Source organism: Stenella coeruleoalba (assembly GCF_951394435.1).
Source record: "Stenella coeruleoalba genome assembly, chromosome: 12".
NCBI lineage: Eukaryota > Metazoa > Chordata > Mammalia > Artiodactyla > Delphinidae > Stenella > Stenella coeruleoalba.
The window spans coordinates 75,237,991-75,256,120 of NC_137158.1; the positions used below are offsets into that span (position 1 = coordinate 75,237,991).

General features: G+C 38.5%; 1 protein-coding gene across 1 annotated transcript in view; it reads left to right on the plus strand.

Moving 5' to 3' along the window:
• PLEKHG1 (pleckstrin homology and RhoGEF domain containing G1) overlaps window positions 1-18,130 on the plus strand; it is a 222,130-nt gene that overhangs the window by 39,374 nt on the left and 164,626 nt on the right. The window lies entirely within an intron of this gene.

An 18,130-nucleotide genomic window follows, 5' to 3' on the forward strand; every position in this document is an offset into this window, starting at 1 on the left:
AACACACTTCACATCTGGGAGCAACCCACGAATGGACTTGCTTTCGTTTGAAGACTCATAATTTAGTTTCACATTTTTGACTAGTGACTCTGGGCCTGAGGCCCCACAGATGAGACAAGGTTTCTGCCCTTGAGGTCACAGTTCTAATGAAGAAGCAGAGCCAGGGCATCACCTGGAAGCGCACTGCTCGGGGGTGCCCTCCCGAAGGAGGTCATTGGCGTTGGAACTGAGTCTTGAGGGACGAGAGAAAGTTGGCCAGGTGACAAAGGGTGAGAGTGACACACCAGGCAGAGGCGAGAGCAGGACAGAGTCCAGAGAGGCAGGAAAAAGTGCATCCGGCAGAGGTGGTACAGGCAGGCAGTATTGCCAGCGTGAGCAGTGCCGTGTGAGGCCCGCAGGAGTTGGAGTAGAGCTGGCAGGATGTGGGGCTTTACCCTGATGGGTAGTTAGCCAAGAGACTGCTATGAGCTGTTCTCCAGGCCATTGGAGATACAGGTCTGAAGGCTTTGCTTAAAGCTGTAAGTAAAGATTCAGGAGCCTCTGAAGACCTGTGCCTTACTCATCTCAGTGGCAGAACAAAGAAATAGAAGCACGAGTGGGGTCAATAAGAGATGAGGAAAAAGAGGATCATAAACAGTGACACTGAGAAAATATGGTCAAGTAAGGAAGACGATAGAAGCTGAGGGGAGGAGGAAGACGGCACTGGTCCAAAGGGGATGCTTAGCATGGTTGAAAAGCACCACGGATATAGGCTGAGAGAAAACAGCCAATGCAGAGGGAGAGTTCGGATGTCTGGGAGAGAGTGACGTAGGGATGAGATCGAGGATGCTGGTGATGAGATGTCCCTCCTAAGTTCCAACCATCCTCTCCTCTGAGCCTGCAGGAAGACAGCAAGGAAGAGTGGAGCCAGAGGTGGCTTGTAAGTGCAAAAAGGCTTAGGAAGTAGAGAGAGAGAGAGTTCCTGATGGCCTCATTTTCCTCAATGTAGCGGCTGCCTTCTGAGAACAGGGGGTGGGCCGAGGTAGAAGGTTTGTGGGGCAAAGTGAATGATAAACCTGCTGCAGAGAAGAACTACAGAAGGAGTGGATGAGGATTAAGGCAGGAAGAGCTATCCTAGGACAGTCCCTGGCCCACAATAGGTGTTCAGTTAACATTCAGTTAAAACATAATGTCAGAAGATGGTTGAATAGGATCAAGAACCCGACTGAGGTTGGCAGCCACGGATCTATTGTGGTGTCATGATGCGTGTGCGGTTTCTCTTTAGTTTTCAGTCCCAGAGATATAGTAGAAGGACGGAAACTAACCTAGTGTTGGTCTTTTCCTGGGAATTGCAAAGTTCAAAGGTGGAAGGGAATGAAGGGCATTGTTAAGAGAGTGGTTAGGGGGTGAGCCAGGAGGATCTGCTCTACTAGGAGAAAAAGGAGGGGCTCAGGGGTTGGAAAAGCGGGACTGTCACTTTTTATGATGGGTCCATAATAAATGCCATACGTACAAAAGTTTCCTCGTTTTTTAAATGATGATCTTCATATATTGTTAGTTTTAAGTTTTTCTAAGATAAAATGAGAAGCAGTCTGAACTTCCAACAAAATACACATGCAAGTTCAAGTGGTAATGAGAGAAACACATGCATGACGTAGCTGGGAATTTGTGATGATACCACATTTCAGTGGGGTTAATGCCACTGTGAGAAGTCTCGATGTCCAGCACAACATTAAAAATCAGGTCTGGTTCTTTCTCCCTTCTGAGAATAGAGGACTGTGCTGAACTCATATTGATGGCTACTGCGCACACTCACTGATTCAGGAACTAGGGCCATCCCTGTGTGGTACCACTTATGTGCTGAGTGCCGTGAGTAGCTAGGAGCTGTGGAAAAGACTGCCCGACGCTCAGACTGGTTTCTCGTTTGGTTTAGGAGAAAAGGTCAACTAACGTACATGTCTTTTAAAACAAAGTGTGTGATCAAGTGGCCACATGAGCGGTAGAGGATCATAAATATGAAATGATTTTGCAGTGTAGATAAACTGTGTGGCCTACGGTAGCCTAAGAAAGCTTGATGAATTTGGTGAAATTTTAAACAGTAGTTAGAGAGGAAAAGTATGAGAAGCTCAAAAACCAGATAGTATACCCTCAATAGGTTATCCATTGCTATCTTGACTTCTATAATTGAACCACATTCAAGGCTAACTTGAAAACTGCAAAGAGGCCTGAAACATAGCTTTGGGGTACAGCTTTAAAAATAAATTAATTAATTAATTAAAATAAACATTTAAAATATTTTAACTGAAGAATAAATCCATTTCTCCATCACTGGGTCAACTGGTTGAAATTCAGACATATGGAAAATTTTAACTTTCAATTCCAGACCCTAAGCCTAATTCTGGGAGAAAATCCATTAAAGTAATGAAGGAAGGAAACAATTGAACAATGAATCTTTATTTTGTGGAGAATACAGTGAGTGCTGGGAGGTACATCACCATTTCCATTTTGTGCTTTTAGATTTTTACAAGCACCAACATCTTTGCCTAAGAGTTACCAGGCTGTGGTTTGTAACTGTCTTCAGGGTAGGAGTGGGTAGGAATTTACAGGATGTTATCCTTCAAGAAGAGCTAGGAGAATTTTTTTTGGATGCAGAAACTTAAAACTAGCCAGGTTTTAAAGTAGTTGAGTGACTCTTCCCCTGGAAAAATAATTAGTTCTCAATCCTTTTAATTTGAGTATTCAATAGAGCTGTCATTGGGAACCAAAGGAAATGAAAATGTAGGTGGATACGGTTCCTACCCTGTTATAAGGGGCTTATAACAGACTACTTTGAATTTCACACAATGTTTTACATTATTTCATTTTTTCTCCTATACATTTCATATAGTTTCCAGGAGTGCAAGCAAATTGCGGCTTTCACTGCTTTTTGAAAAAAAATTGTTTTGGGGAGTTGTGGAGATTTGCTTGCTGCAAATTTCACTTTTAATAAATGACATTGAAATGTTTTTAATGTCCTGAAATAACTGAATGAAGATTTTAAGAGTCTTGTAATTAAAATGAAAATGTAAAAGCTATGAATAGACATTGTAGAGGAATCACTTCTATTGTTTTTTCTTTTGGAATTTGTGGATCAACTATATATAATTTGTAGTTCAAAAGAATTGAGAAATGTGTCTGTTTGGGTCTAATATTGTCCTTTCTAATGTTTCTAATCTCAGTTATCTTCACTTATAGGACAAACATCTCCGCTTACCCGGGCTACATTTTTTAATATTCCTTTCATGGGTTCAAACATGTTAGTCATCATCATACACATTTCCAGTGAGTTACGAATGTGATATTTTTGGATTTTCTCGGTTTCTAGACTCTGGATTTTAAGACACTCAATTGATTTAACAGTTGTACAAGGAACCTAAGTAAACCTGGCCGTGTTAAATGTTCATGTTAATTGTAAACTATATCCTGCTTTCAGGTATGTTTTTAAAATGTTAAGTGTATCTTAAAAATAAGGAAACTTGATAAATGTTCGGAGATTTGACAGGCACCTATTAAAGTTGTCAAATGTATCAAGGGCCCTAGTTCCCTGCGTTGTACAATGCTCAGGATGGATTTTGGTCATGTGAACTGCAGAAGGCGGGACTGTGGGCTTTTTCCACTTAAAATTTAAAATCATTTATCTTTTGGGTGTTAACAGAGGACATTTTTAAGTTGAAGGGAATGAAACAATTATTATCTTCCATGGTTGTGTTATCATTAGTAGATAAGTTAACGGCTTCCTGTACAAATAATTGGGGATCAGTATACCTAAGATTTGGGTTCTCTTTAAGACAAAAAAAATTATCTATAGATATGAATCCCTCTTCAGGGTCATTAGACAAATTTCAAAGTGTTCGTGTGCATGAAAAGATGCCATATTTTGAATTTTTACATGTTATGTGAATAACAGTTTGGCATAAAACAGCTGGATCACAGTATGTCGTTTATGGGTTTTTTGTAAATTAGTGTAACATATAATACTCATAAATGTCACACTTTCAGAGAGGAAGCAGGTGTCTTTTGAGCAGCTTTTATGTGGAGGGAACAGGGCCACTCTGGTTTACCCAGCAGTAGCCGTGATGCCGCTATAGCATCTAATGGCCTGTTGTGTGATTAACTCTGCTCAGTTGGTCCCTTTTTTGGTTCACTGAGGGCTTCTTCCTCCTGTCCTTTCCTGTGACCATCCATTCTTCACGAGAGTACAGACACTGCCCCTAGACGGGAGAACAGATCTTCCTGTCCTTGGTTTTGTTTATACTCTTGCTTTCAAATCAAAGTTTAGATAAGAATCCCTTGTTTAATCATTTTCAGTTAGCTTCCCGTGTTTGGAGCCCTAGGTTTTTCTCGCTTTGAAACATTCTCTTTGTTAGCAGTTAGATGCCTCATGAATAAGACTTGACTCATTCTACTCTAAATGGATGTATTGTTTTAGAAATCTAAATCATTTGGAAGGGGCTGAAATCAAACACAGAAACCTCATTCCTTAAGTGACAGCCACTGCTAACAGTTGCTATATTAGTGTTGGTTGTCACCAACTTATTTCTTATCCAAAGCATCTGTCGAACCTCTGCTCGGCAAAATGAGGATATTAGCGTCCTTTCTTCATCTCTTCTCCCCATGACTAAGGTGACAAACCAGTCCTGGTTTACCCAGGACTTTCCCAGTTTTAGCACTGAAAGTCCCACGTCCAGGAGCCCCCCTCGCTCCCAGGAGGGTCAGCCCTTACCTATAAACTCCCAATGTGTTAGACCATCATTTTTACAGCATCATGGTAATACTTATTGTTAGAGCATAGCTGTGAATGCTTGTTTTGTCCATAGATTGTTTCTAAAAGTCAAAAGCCAATATGCAAATAGTATTCACTGTGGAGCCACGGAATATAATAAGATCCATGGAGAAGGACATTCCACACTGAATCACTGAATTTTGCTGCTTGAAGGAGATTTTCCAACAGCTTCGACTCTTTATAGACACTCTTCTGCTTTGGGGCTACATTCAGCTCCCACTGATCTTCTGCATCCATGTTGTTCCCTTCCTTAGATTCCTGTTTTCATTTGGTAGACTATTCCCTTTGAGTAGCTTTTTATATATAATATGCACAGATGGTAAGCTCTGTTACTGCATGTTTGGAAATGTCTGATTTTGCCTTCACACTTGATTGATAATTTCAGTCTAGATTCAAAATGATAGTTCCTCAACTTTGAAGGCATTGCCCCTCTGATACCTACAATCTAATGTAGCCAATAAGTCTGGTGCTAGACTGATTCTTCTAACTTGGTTGATTGTGTATGCACGTGTCTGTCTACCTCTTTGAAGCTTTGGGGAATTTTTACTTTATCCTTAGTTCTGATGTTTCATCAGTGATCTGTTTTCATTAATCTTTTTTTTTTTTTTTTTGGCCTTTACGATCTGAAGTCTCCTCTAGCTCAGGATATTTTTTCCCCACTAATACTCCCTCTTCAGCTCTTCACCTAGAACTCCAGGGGATGGATTTTGGACGTCCTGGAATCAACTCTCCATGTCTTTCCTATTTTCCTTTGTTTTTTTGCTGTACTTTCTGGAGATTTTCTTGGCTTAAATTTTTCCACCTGCTGGATGAGTCTTGAGCCATATAAATTCTATTATTTAGTCCATGGAGTTTTCTGTTTTGGCATTTATTTGTTTAATCATCTGAGAACGTTCCCATTCTTGTTCCTTTTTTGCATGAAAGAAATGTGAATGTGAACATTGTTCCAGCCCTTAAGAATGTATTGTTCTTGACAATGATGATCTTGACAGATGATCTTCTTGGATTGCTTAGAATTTTTCTTTTCCAGCACCAAACACTTCTTTAATTTGTAGATAGAAAGTGTTACTGTTTCCCACCAAAACGCCAACTCCAACTAATTTACCCGTCTTAGTTCCTTGGAAGAAGTTAGGCTTTCTAGTTTCCCGTGCTCTCCCACTGTTCTGGAATGTCTTTCCTTCCATCTCCTAACTCTTCCCTAAAAGCTTGCCCACCCTGCACTTCATTTACACAGACAGTCTGGGAGCCCCCTCAACCAGAAGCAGTCTCTCCTTTATCTTCACATTCAGTGAGCCTTGGGACTTCTCTGGCGGTTCAGTGGTTAAGACTCCACGCTTCCAGTGCAGGGGACCTGGGTTCCATCCCTGGTCGGGAAACTAAGATCCCACGTGCCACGCGGCATGGCCAAAAAAAAAAAAAAAAAGAAAGAAATTCATTGAGCCTTTTGATTGAACCTTTCTTGCCATTGCCCCTCCCTCTCTCTTCAGGATTCCTGAAATGATGGCAAATAAGGGTGTTGAGAGGACAAGAAAATTCCCAGACATGGAAGGTTGAAGGTGAGGAGGTCTAGTGAGCAGGGGAGGCTGCCTCTGCCAGTTACCTGGTATGAAAAGTGGCTACTCAGCGGTTAGGGGCTTACATGTCTAGCTCTCACCTAGAAACCTAATTGGACTGAAACTTAATTTTTCGAATTATTTTGTGTTCCAAAATCCTTCCAAGTAACAATTAGTCAAATAGATGACCAAAATAGCAACTATTAAAATTCTCTTTATGGAGCAGGGAATAGAATTTTATAACCTGGATGCATTCCTAAAATGTCTTGTGGTTTGGCTTCAGTAAATTACTACTTTACATACAGCTTTTAAAATATATTTAGACTTAAGTTTAAAGAGTGAGAACCACTTGTGTAAACATGGTTGAATACCGTTCTTTTAATGAATGGGCTAATGTTAGTTATAGTCTTTCTTCACTTCCTCTGGAAAGCCCATTTCTCTGGGGGAGGGCTTTAATTTATATTCACCTTGAAAAGTGAGAGGAATTCACCTTAGTGTATTTTAACTCAGCCACAGAATTCTCACCATTGCTACTGAAAGCTGCTTGGCCCAAATCTCTGAATATGATGTTTTTTAATTGGACTCTCTGTCATAAAATAGCAAATGGCAGTGCATGTGTTCCTAAAGTAGAAAATCGGTATGTTTAGGGGATTCGAATAACCCTTTTTTTATGTGTGCTTTAATAGAGAAAATCCTCCCTTTCTCTTTTTTTGAAAAACAATTTTGCAGTTAGTGTTTCGGTGAAGCAGTGAAGTGAGGCAGGAACCAGTAATGAAGGGCTTCCTGGGTGGGGTTCAGGATCCTGGGTTCATCAGTCAGCAATGGGGGGAACTTCTGAAGGATGGAAACAAAGAAGCCACGTGATCACATCTGTCATACACATGACAGGATGAAGGTAGGATTGGAGGCAGCCCAGTGGGGAGGTCATGATGTAACCCATGTCAGAAAGTAACGAGGCCGTGGGCCAAGGCAGTAAAAATGGGTACTGTCCAACTCTAACTTTTTATGCTGTATTTTTGTGCTGCCGTTAGACTCATTTACTGGTTATTTTGTAAAGATTTAGCTCTTTGAGAGCTAGAAGGGATAGTGGAGGTTCTTAAGCAGTCCTTTCATTTTACAAATGGTAAAGCCTAAGTTCTAAAGAAATGAAATGATTCCTCCAAGTCAGGCAACTCATTACGAGCAGAGCTTGGGCTTAGACCCAAGTCTCCTGATTCCAAAGCCAAAACTATTTTTGTGATGCTTCCCACCTGTCCTACCTGCTCTCTGCTAGGCACTTGCCCAAGCCCATGTCCCACCTAAGGATCTGTCACCTGGAGGTTGATGACACAGTGGGATACTGACCGACTGACGATTATTTTATAGTCAGCTCATGCCCTGACTCTTCCAAATGACTCATTTCTAATCTTCCTCACTCTTCCCAAATGCTCATTCTTGCTCATCACATTCAGAAGATGGTCTTGTCTCTTACTTCTCAGAGAAAAATGGAAATCATCTGAGAACACACTGGGCTACTGCCTGCCCACAAATCTACTAACTGCCAACTGCCTGCCCTTTGTTTTAACAGCAAAAGGGTCCTGACCTTATTTAACACTGTGTCCTGGATCCTGGGTCCCAGTTCCTCCTGTCTTTTCAGGGATATTTTTGATTATTTTCCCTGTTCTAGTATTTTCAACCATTTTTTCTCTAAAAGATGTATCCTGTCATCATTTATATATCAGCCGGACTTTTTCATTTAAAACCCTGCTTAGGGGCTTCCCTGGTGGCGCAGTGGTTAAGAATCTGCCTGCCAATGCAGGGGACACGAGTTCGAGCCCTGGTCTGGGAAGATCCCACATGCCGCAGAGCAGCTAAGCCCACGTAGCAAAACTACTGAGCCTAGAGCCCGTGAGCCACAACTACTGAAGCCCGCATGCCACAACTACTGATGCCCGTGCACCTAGAGCCCGTGCTCCACAACAAGAGAAGCCACCACAATGAGAAGCCCATGCTTTGCAACAAAGAGAAGCCCCAGCTCGCCGCAACTAGAGAAAGCCTGCGTGCAGCAACGAGCACCCAGCGCAGCCAAAAATAAATAAATAAATTTATTTTAAAAAAACAGCTTAGCATACCTATCCAGTGAGGACATTTCACTCAGTTATTCATTTCATAACTATTCGTGAGCAACCACCGTGTGCTAGGTGTTGGGTATGCTGTCATGTACCAAAGAAATGGGGTCTCGTATAGTCTAACGGGGGAAACAAATGCTAAACAAATATCTGTACTTGCTGATCATTTAGATTGGAAAATGCAGTTCTAACCAATTTTCTGGTAGTAGGCAATATATTTCAGGTTTTTCATAGGCGCTGTATTTCAGTTTCATAGTCAAATTTGTGGTAGTGTGTTCTCTGTAGCATATCTGTGCACTACCAGAGGACTGGCCTTTGCTCTGGGTTTAATTTTAATATCACATGACCAAACGTCCTTACCGTTATAGGCAATTGTACACACCCAAATAGCTGAGCTAACAATGCAAATAAACTGAATCTGAAGAAATATTCATCTGCTCATGGAGTTAGAAACTAAAAACCACATATATTTATTCTAAATAAAATTTATTCTCAAATAAATAAAACATACTTAATATAATCTAAATTTGCAAGATAGATTGAAAAAAATCCTAATGGTTTTCCATGAAGAAACCAAAAATATTATACAGAAAGAATCATCTGTTGAGTTTAGACTCTCCAAAATATTTTTAATGACATTCATATTAAGTTGGAGCCTTTTAAAATTAGCAAAATAACTGTGTAAGCACACACTAGGTATGCTAATGACAAGTTGAATAAAAAGAAAAAGTTTTCTCAAGTACAGATGTAAAATGAGAAGGTTTCTTTGCGTATGTCAATTATCACCCTCCTAGTTTCCTCGTGGGCTACATAATTCAATTTTAGCATTTCCCCTCTTTTTAGAAGTAAAAGCAGTCCACATTAGCAAAACCAAAGATTTCCAGGAAGTACTAGTTGCTGTAATGGTGGGGAATGCGTAGCTGAATAAATCACTGTTCGGTAGGAACTGTAAAATGTTTTATTGGAAGTCTGCTCTCCATATTCAGGTTTCCCTGAACCTGAAAGCCTATTGAAATATCCTCAGTGTTAAATGAACAGTAAATAAAAACTCTGTGATATATTTGGTAGTTTGTTTTTTTAAAAAACTGATAAGTCAAAGCCTGTTTTTCTTGACTGATGTGGAAAAGTTGAGAAAAGAAAAAAGGCCTCCAGTGAAAGGAAATTACCTTTCTAAATATAACATTCTAAAGTGATGTAACAGGTTTTTCCATATGTTACTTGAATAAAACTAGTGTTTTTACAGAAGCATTTTACAGTACTCACCATTAAATAAACTGCAACAACAAATTTAAATTTCTAAAGCTATCTTCCAAAATATTAGTTTATTAAATAACTAGTATAAGAAAACATGTGATATCTTTGGTTTCCCCTTACTAAAATCTGTTTTACTTTTGAGTCAGTCCAACTTTAAAAACCACAGCCATCTGAATTCTGTTCATATTAGGGAATTTTGCTATGTAAACTAACATTGTTCATTTTCGTTGCTTGCTAACACATTCTGAATCACTTAAAGTTATTGATCTAGGTTGAAAGAAGCTCTTGGACTCTAATCTATATTCCTCTAATCTATAAAAGCCATTGCTGGGCTTCCCTGGTGGCGCAGTGGTTAAGAATCCGCCTGCCAATGCAGCGGACATGGGGTCGAGCCGAGAAGATACCACATGCCGTGGAGCAGCTAAGCCCGTGCACCGCAACTACTGAGCCTGCGCTCTAGAGCCCATGAGCCACAACTACTGAAGCCCATGCGCAGCAACAAAGACCCAACGTAGCAAAAATAAATGAAGTAAATAAATAAAATTTTTTTAATGTTGCTTATAAAATGTTTCTGCTTAGAAATGCTCATCCATTTCTATAGTTTCCTCCATTTTATTAAGTGCAGAATCTGCCAAAACTTTATGAACTTTCATAATCCCCTTCCTTCTTATTTCTGTCTGGACTCGAGGATCTTTGGAAAGTCTTGTCTTACTCATTCTAGTCCTCTACTGATGTACTAACTACTAAGCCCCAAATTTTAATATTAGAGTTATATTCTTTTTATGCTTTCAAGATCACACTGGGTAGCATGCTGTCTCTGGGTGTTGTTACTAGCTAACTCTGTGACAGTCCATTCCACTGACTGGAGGTTCCGTGGGGGGTAAGAACTAGGTCTGTCCTAGTCACTGCTGTGTCCTCAGCACCCATGCCTGGTGCGTTATTGGTGCTCAGATGTTGGATGCATTCAGGTCATTTTAAGAGTAATACAGGTCTCTTGGGTGATAGGAAAGTGAGATAGGAAAGTGTTGATAACTGTATTATAGCATTTGCAATACAGCTACCATCCAGTCTATTGACTGGTATACATCCCTTGAAAGCCTGCTATCTTGGGAAGAGGTTCGGTATTTTTCTTTGTAATTCTAGTGCCTTTAACAGCACTTGAATGAAGGTCATTCATTCAAGAAACATTCACTACTTCACATTCTTGCCCATTTTCCCCTCCAACATTGAAAAATAAAAGGAAAATGGTGTTGGAATCCCCAGTTCTGTTTGGCCAGCTTTTTTAATAAAGAGGCCCACTTTGCTCTGAGAATGAAAAAGAGAGGGACACACAGGGGAATATGAGGAAGGGTCATCTACTCTAACTCCTAACTCTGATTCAGTATTAGAATTAAGGATGCTTTGTCAAGTCATTATGCCAGCTGTTAGCCTTTTCAAAAATATAAACAGCAAATGACAAAATCTAAGCTATGGGTCATGAAAACCTGGTGTGCAGAGTCTGTGTTGTCCATCTGCTTTTGGTTTCCTTTCTAAAAGATTCACAACCAACTTACCATTCAATATAGCCCAGATTCGGGAAGCATGCAGTATCAGCCTAACGTTTCTTAATAAAATATAAAGAACTTTAATCAGTTCTACATACACACAGCTGGTGTGTGATCCTGCGGAACCCAAGAAATGATACAAACTAAAGACTGAACTTGTCATTTCATCAGTCTTCTTTCTTTGCAGAATGCAGTGCCTGACAAGTCATGCAAACCTGATGCATTACATCAGAATTGAGTGGGTAGAACCTTCACTTGAACAGTTTTTTTCTAATGGATCTATTAAAATGCCACAGAAAACAATTCAACTTATTAAGAATTGCTTTATGTATTTTTCCCAAGAACACACCCATTTTGTAATATGAGATATATTCCTCAGAGACCTTGCTTTACCCACTTTATAAACTCCTGGCATAGTGCCTGACACACATCAGACATTTACTATATAATTTAATCAAATTGTGGGTAAAACGAGTACATTTACTGGTTAGGAAACCAATAACTATTAGTTATTGAAAGATGTGCACCTCTTCTCAATAGTCTCCACTTCCAAATTCTAGGGTTTGGGGTTTTTTTAAGTGGTTGAGACCCACTGGATCTCTTTAGAAACATGCCAATTAGAGAGATCAAACAAAGGCCAATTAGAGATATCAAATTAGAAATAGAAGTTGAATTGAGTTTGCAAGTAAAGCTGTAAAGTGTCCATCTCCGGAGGTCTCTATGGGAATAGAAATGTGTATCTGTGCATAATAGATCCTAAATACTTGTTGAATGAAAAACTAAAAATTGAGTCTGAGGCATATAAATCATTGCCTGCTTGAATGAAAAATTTTTGTGATTGTTTAACACTCTTATTCTAAAATATTTGATCATTTAAATTTCCCCCCTCCACTCCCACTTTGGTCAGCCTGTTTCTATTGTGAATTCTGTAGCCGATGGGGTTTTTTTGCTTATGTCTGAACAATTATAAGTACGTATGGCATCCCAGAATCAAAACTTGGTTCTCTGAAACGACTAATAAGCTTTTGACAAGCAAAAGCTAAGAACTACAGTTCTTACTTTTGCAACTTTTCTGTATATTTCCAAATACATTTTTTCAAGTTAATAGCCTTTCTAGAAAAAGCAGTATATATTTTTAAAAGATATATTCTCCAATAATAACAAAAATTAAGTTCCTAGAAACATATTTGATGAAAGATCTTTATGTAGACACTGGAATAACTTTAACTTTATTGAAAAATACTTCTAAAAATCTAAATAATGGAAGGGGCATAAGATATTCATAGATGATCTCATTATTATAAAGATGTCAGTTCTCCCAAATGTGAATCCAGTACAATCCCAGTCAAAATTCAACATGTTTTTGGAACTTAGGTTGATTCTCAAACTTATACAGATCAAAGATCCAGAAATAGCCAAAAGAATCCTTAAGAAGAAACAGGTAGAAGGATTTAGAGACATTTATATTGTTATAAAGCCAAAACGATTTAGACACTGTAATTTTGGCAATAGGGATAAGTGATTAGACCAGTAAAACAGTATTTCTGAAACAGGCCCACATTTATATAGAAAACCTGTTATGTGACACAACTGAAACGCAAATCAGTGGAAAGAATAAATAAACGATACTGGGGTAATAGCTTATCCTTATGGAAAAAATGAAAATGGCACCTGCCTTGCAGCATACATAGTAATTAATTTCAAATGGATCAAGGACTTAAACACAAAATACACAATTATAAAACTTTTAAAAGAAACATAGAAGAATATCTTCATGTCCTTGGGGTAGGGAAAGAATTTATTACACAAGACAGAAAATCATTATACCATAAAGAGACATATATAACTGCACTGCATCATATTTAAGAACTTCTCTTTGTCAAGAGACTGAAGATAAACCATAACCCATAACAGACAGATGGATTTACATTTTGGGTAATATATAAATAACTCCAACAAATTCATAAGAAAAAAATAATTCAATAGAAAAATGGGCAAAGTGTATGCGCAAGTTTTTCACAGGGAAGGAAATGTGAATAGCCAACACACAAATGAAGTTATGCTCAACCCCATTAGTAATTAGGTAAATGCAAATTTAAACCACAGTAATACCATTTCTCACCCACCAGAATACCTATAATTAAAAATTTATGGGGGCTTCCCTGGTGGCGCAGTGGTTGGGAGTCCGCCTGCCAATGCAGGGGACACGGGTTCGTGCCCCGGTCCGGAAAGATCCCACGTGCCGCAGAGCGGCTGGGCCCGTGAGCCATGGCCGCTGAGCCTGCGCGTCCGGAGCCTGTGCTCCGCAACGGGAGAGGCCACAACAGTGAGAGGCCTGCGTACTGCAAAGAAAAAAAGAAAAGTTTATGGTATTAGGTGTTGGCCATAATATGTGGAGTGAAAAGAACTCTCATATATAGGCATACATCAGAGATATTGCAGGTTCCGTTTCAGACCATTGCAATAATGTTAATGTCACAATAAATTGAGTCACACAAATTGTTTGGTTTCCCAGTGCATATAAAAGTTATGTTTATACTATATACTGTAGTCTATTGAATGCTTAATAGCATTTTGCCTAAAAAAACTATATACCTTAATTTAAAAATATTTTATTGCTAAAAAATGCTAACCATCATCCGACAACCCAGGGTTACCACAAACTTTCAATTTGTAAAAATAAGTAAATTAAAAAAATGCAATATGTTCAAGGTGCAATAAAGTAAAACACAGTAAAATGAGGTGTGCGTGTGCTCGGGGTGGAGTGTAAATTGGTACAATTACTCTTGAAAAAAAATTGGCATTACCCAGTACAGTTCAACATGGGTATGATGAACAACCCAGCAGTTCCAGTTCAAGTAAATACAATGTAGAAGTATGAATACAGGAGTCATGTACAGCGTTGCTTGTATAGGAAAGAAACATGGAAACAATCTAAAGGTCTAACAGTAGAGCGTATAAATATACCACGAAGTATCCAGTGAAATTCAAAGAAATACTCTCCATCTGCACAAATAATTACACTGCAAAATGACATGGAGGAATCTCACTAACGTAATATTTATTTGGTTGCAACAGGTCTTAGTTGCAGCAGGCGGGATCCTAAGTTGTGGCATGCAAACTCTTAGTTGCGGCATGCGTGTGGGATCTAGTTCCCTGACCAGGGATGGAACCCGGGTGCCCTGCATTGGGAGCACAGAGTCTTAACCACTGCGTCACCAGGGAAGTCCCTCACAAACGTTATATAGAGTAGAAGAAAGTAAGTCACCTTGGAGCATGTATAGATCTGTTTTATAGTTCAAAAACACACAGAACTGATCAGAATGAGATTCCTCCATGTAGGCTCATTTTCATGCCCCACGTGTTTGCAGAGTGGCTACAGCAACTCTGGCCTCTAAATCCTGTCTTGTTCGTGTCTCATAGAAGCAGGAAAAGTTCTGCTTCCTTAGTAATTTTAATAAAATACCCCAGTTAGGTCTCATTGATCCCGATTGGTGTGGCTTGGGTCACGCGCCTATCCATGCACCAATCAGAGTAATCAGGGAGATGAAATATGATGAATTGTTTAGCCTAATTGATTTCATTCAGAGCACCTGGGCTGATAGTAGGACAAAGGAGAGGGAAACGCTGGTATGGTTGTCAGAAGGAGGGTAGATGGATGTTGGGCTTCCAAAATTATAGAGGATAGTATTCCGCCCCCTTTCAGCAGCCAAATTAAGAAGGTTTGTATTTCACTAGCTACTGTTGCTTGCTTATGGTCTATGAAGGAAATGAGGCAGCTCAAAGAAGGGCAAGTGGAAGAGAGAAAGTGGTTTTTATGTCGAAGTGGACCTAGAGTCCAGAGTTACCTGGCATTCTTAAATCAGAATGGATAGACGTGGCGCGGCCCCCCAGAATGGCAGGTGTGGGGCAGGCGCTGGACTCCGGTGTGAATACAGAGATTCCTTTTGGAGTTACATGATCAAACTGTGTATCCCCTCAAAAATACTCGCTTTGTTTTTGTCTACTTGACCATCTGTGTTACTTATTTAAGGAATACTTTCTAGATACTTAGGGCGTGAACATTGGGAAAGTTGCCCTTTTTTGGTCTCATTGCTATTGAGTACACTATCGTCTACACTGGTCTAAAATTCTGTGATTTCTGGTAGCCCCGTATGTGAGTTTTCACCCTCACTTGTTTCTTCTATGAAGTTTTATGTGTTTTACTCAAGAAATAAAGATAACAGATTTCATGCTTATGGGCAAGCTTTTGGGGCTCCTGTGTTTCAAATAGTTGACATTTTTAGGGAAAGTGTCTACGTCTTGGGTATTTGCACAGTCATTATCATAAGTAGAAGTGTTTTTATCTAACATGACTTTAAATTGTTCCTTGTTTAAACCCTGCCAGACTCAGCCCATTAAACCTGTTTTTACCTAGTCACTCAGTATCATCATCCTCCAAAGCTAACAGGCCTTTAATTTTGTCCTGATATAAAGAGTAAATGTGATCCCTTTTGTGACATTGATCCCATAGTTATTGTCAGAAACACTTGGCTTTTAGTTTCTCTCCTCCCTCTGTTGTCTGAAATGAGAGATAAGCTTATTTTAGACACTGTAGCTAAAAAGACATGGCGACATATTGGACGTGTGTCTCCTTTTTATAAAACCAACCCTGACATTTTATTTATTTTTATTCTCAAACTCACATTAGTTGTGGTGTGCCTATAGAACTTATTTTAAACACCACCTTGCATGTACTCCTGACTGTAAGTTTCACATTGTTCTTTGGCCAAAAGCAATAAAATGTGACCTGTTTTATCATGGATCAGTGAAGTGTAATTAACATTTTCTTTCCAGAAATATAACATTGATGGCTGTTTATAACATTTCCCCAACCTTCAAGAGTGTAGTGAAGTGTTTGGGGGTATTTTTATATCAAATTCTATTTGTATTTAATGCTGTGAGTATAATCTATCAGTGCATTTTGCACTTAAGGCCGGATAATCAAATATTCTTAATGTGTTTTTTTCTAAAAATTCTATCGTGAATTTATAGAACAGCCTCTGAGATCCTCAAGTATTCACCTATAAATAAGCCTCTCTGATTATAAAAGCCTCTTACTGTTCTCATATTCCTATAATGGTACTTCACCTTCTACAGACCAAAAATATAAATTCATTAGTTTACCTCATATTGAGTTTCCTGGCTAGATGATGCTTTTTTTTTTTCCCTTTTCTAAAAAAGTACATTTATACTTCTCAGCATTTCTCATGAGGAAACCATTGTCCTAAAGATTTCCTTAAACATTTTCTACATAGGTTCTTTGAGCATAATTTTTCTGAGTATGACCTGTTTTCAGACTGTCTTTTTTTTTCATTTGTTTGTGACTGGCCTTTGCTACCACTGGACAAAAAGCGTTGCTTTTTACGTATTTCAAATCATCTGATACCACCCTTACTATTTCCAACAGGGTTATTTTTAGATATTTCTCTTGAGTTTTAGGTATTCAGCCTTGCACCTGCTGATGGTGGTATTTGGTCTGTTCATTTCCTTTCACTAATACTTTGTGAACATCTTTTTATTTTATTCCTGACTTTTTAGCAAAAATGTTGTCTGTTGGTTTTAGATCTTTTTAAAAATCACAGTAGGTGATCTTTCTATTTCTAGATTACTGAGAGGTTATCAGGTATAAGTGCTGAGTTTATCACATGCTATTTTGTCATCTTTGGAAATATGAATACGTGTTGATCTGACCTATTGATACAGCGTAAGAGATTTATTTATATAATATTTATAGAATAAGCCCAGTTTATATTGTTGTATCATTATTTTAATTTACTAGAAATCAAGAGTTCTGAGCACTTTATTTGATGTTCTTCCATCTTGTTTATCTAAGTGAAATAAACCTCTTACTTTTTTCCTTCTCTGTGTCTTATCAGGTTAGGTATCTGATAAGCTTCACCAAACAAACTGAAGAGTCGCGTTTGTTTTATATCCTGAAAGCTTTTTGTACAGTTTGGGAATTGTCTAATCCTTGAAGTGAACCATATTTCTTAGCCTTTTGGCTTTTATATTTCTGGTTCAGTTTTAATAATTAAATACCACCTTAGAAAACTGTTTCCATTGAGATGTTCAGATTTATTCACAAGGATCTTTTTATATGGCATTCTCAAGTTTATCATCTCTTCCATATCTGTGATATGTTCTTCTAGTAATTCGAGTTTCATGTTGGATTTTAAGACTAGATTTGCCTGAAATCTGTCTATGAGACATTTCATTCTATAATGAACCAGTGACTTTTTTTTAAATATCGAAATCAAAAATTCCTGCTTTTATTATTTCCTGCCTTTCCTATATTACCTTTACTGCTGTTTTTGAGCTTAAGTTTAAATATGCAGTTTATTGCTTTGTTCTCTCCAGTTTAAAAAAAAAAACAAAACAGCTACTAGCGTCACAAGTAAAACTGCATTTCTTACTCCCCACCCAAAATGAAATTAACTTGCTTTTACCGTCTATCCCCACTCATTTCCCCGTTTTTCATAACATGATCCAGGATTTCAGACTTAGATGAACTTAACTACTATAGTAATGTTTTTATTAGACATTTTTTCCAAAAATTTGGAAGTTTGCACACTATTTGGACTGGTTTTAGAATAATTAGCATACTTTATTCCCTATTTACTGCTTCTAATGCTTACCAGCCATGCTACTACATGACTACTTTTTCACTCTTTTTATTTGGATTCATCCCTCAGTCAAGTGGAACTATTTTCAAGTAACTTTTGTTCATGAAGATACCTATCTGATACATACCTAGGCACATTTGTTTTTCCATTATATAATGTCTGTGGTTCTTTCTTTTCAAAAATAGTGACCAGAAAAAAAGCAACC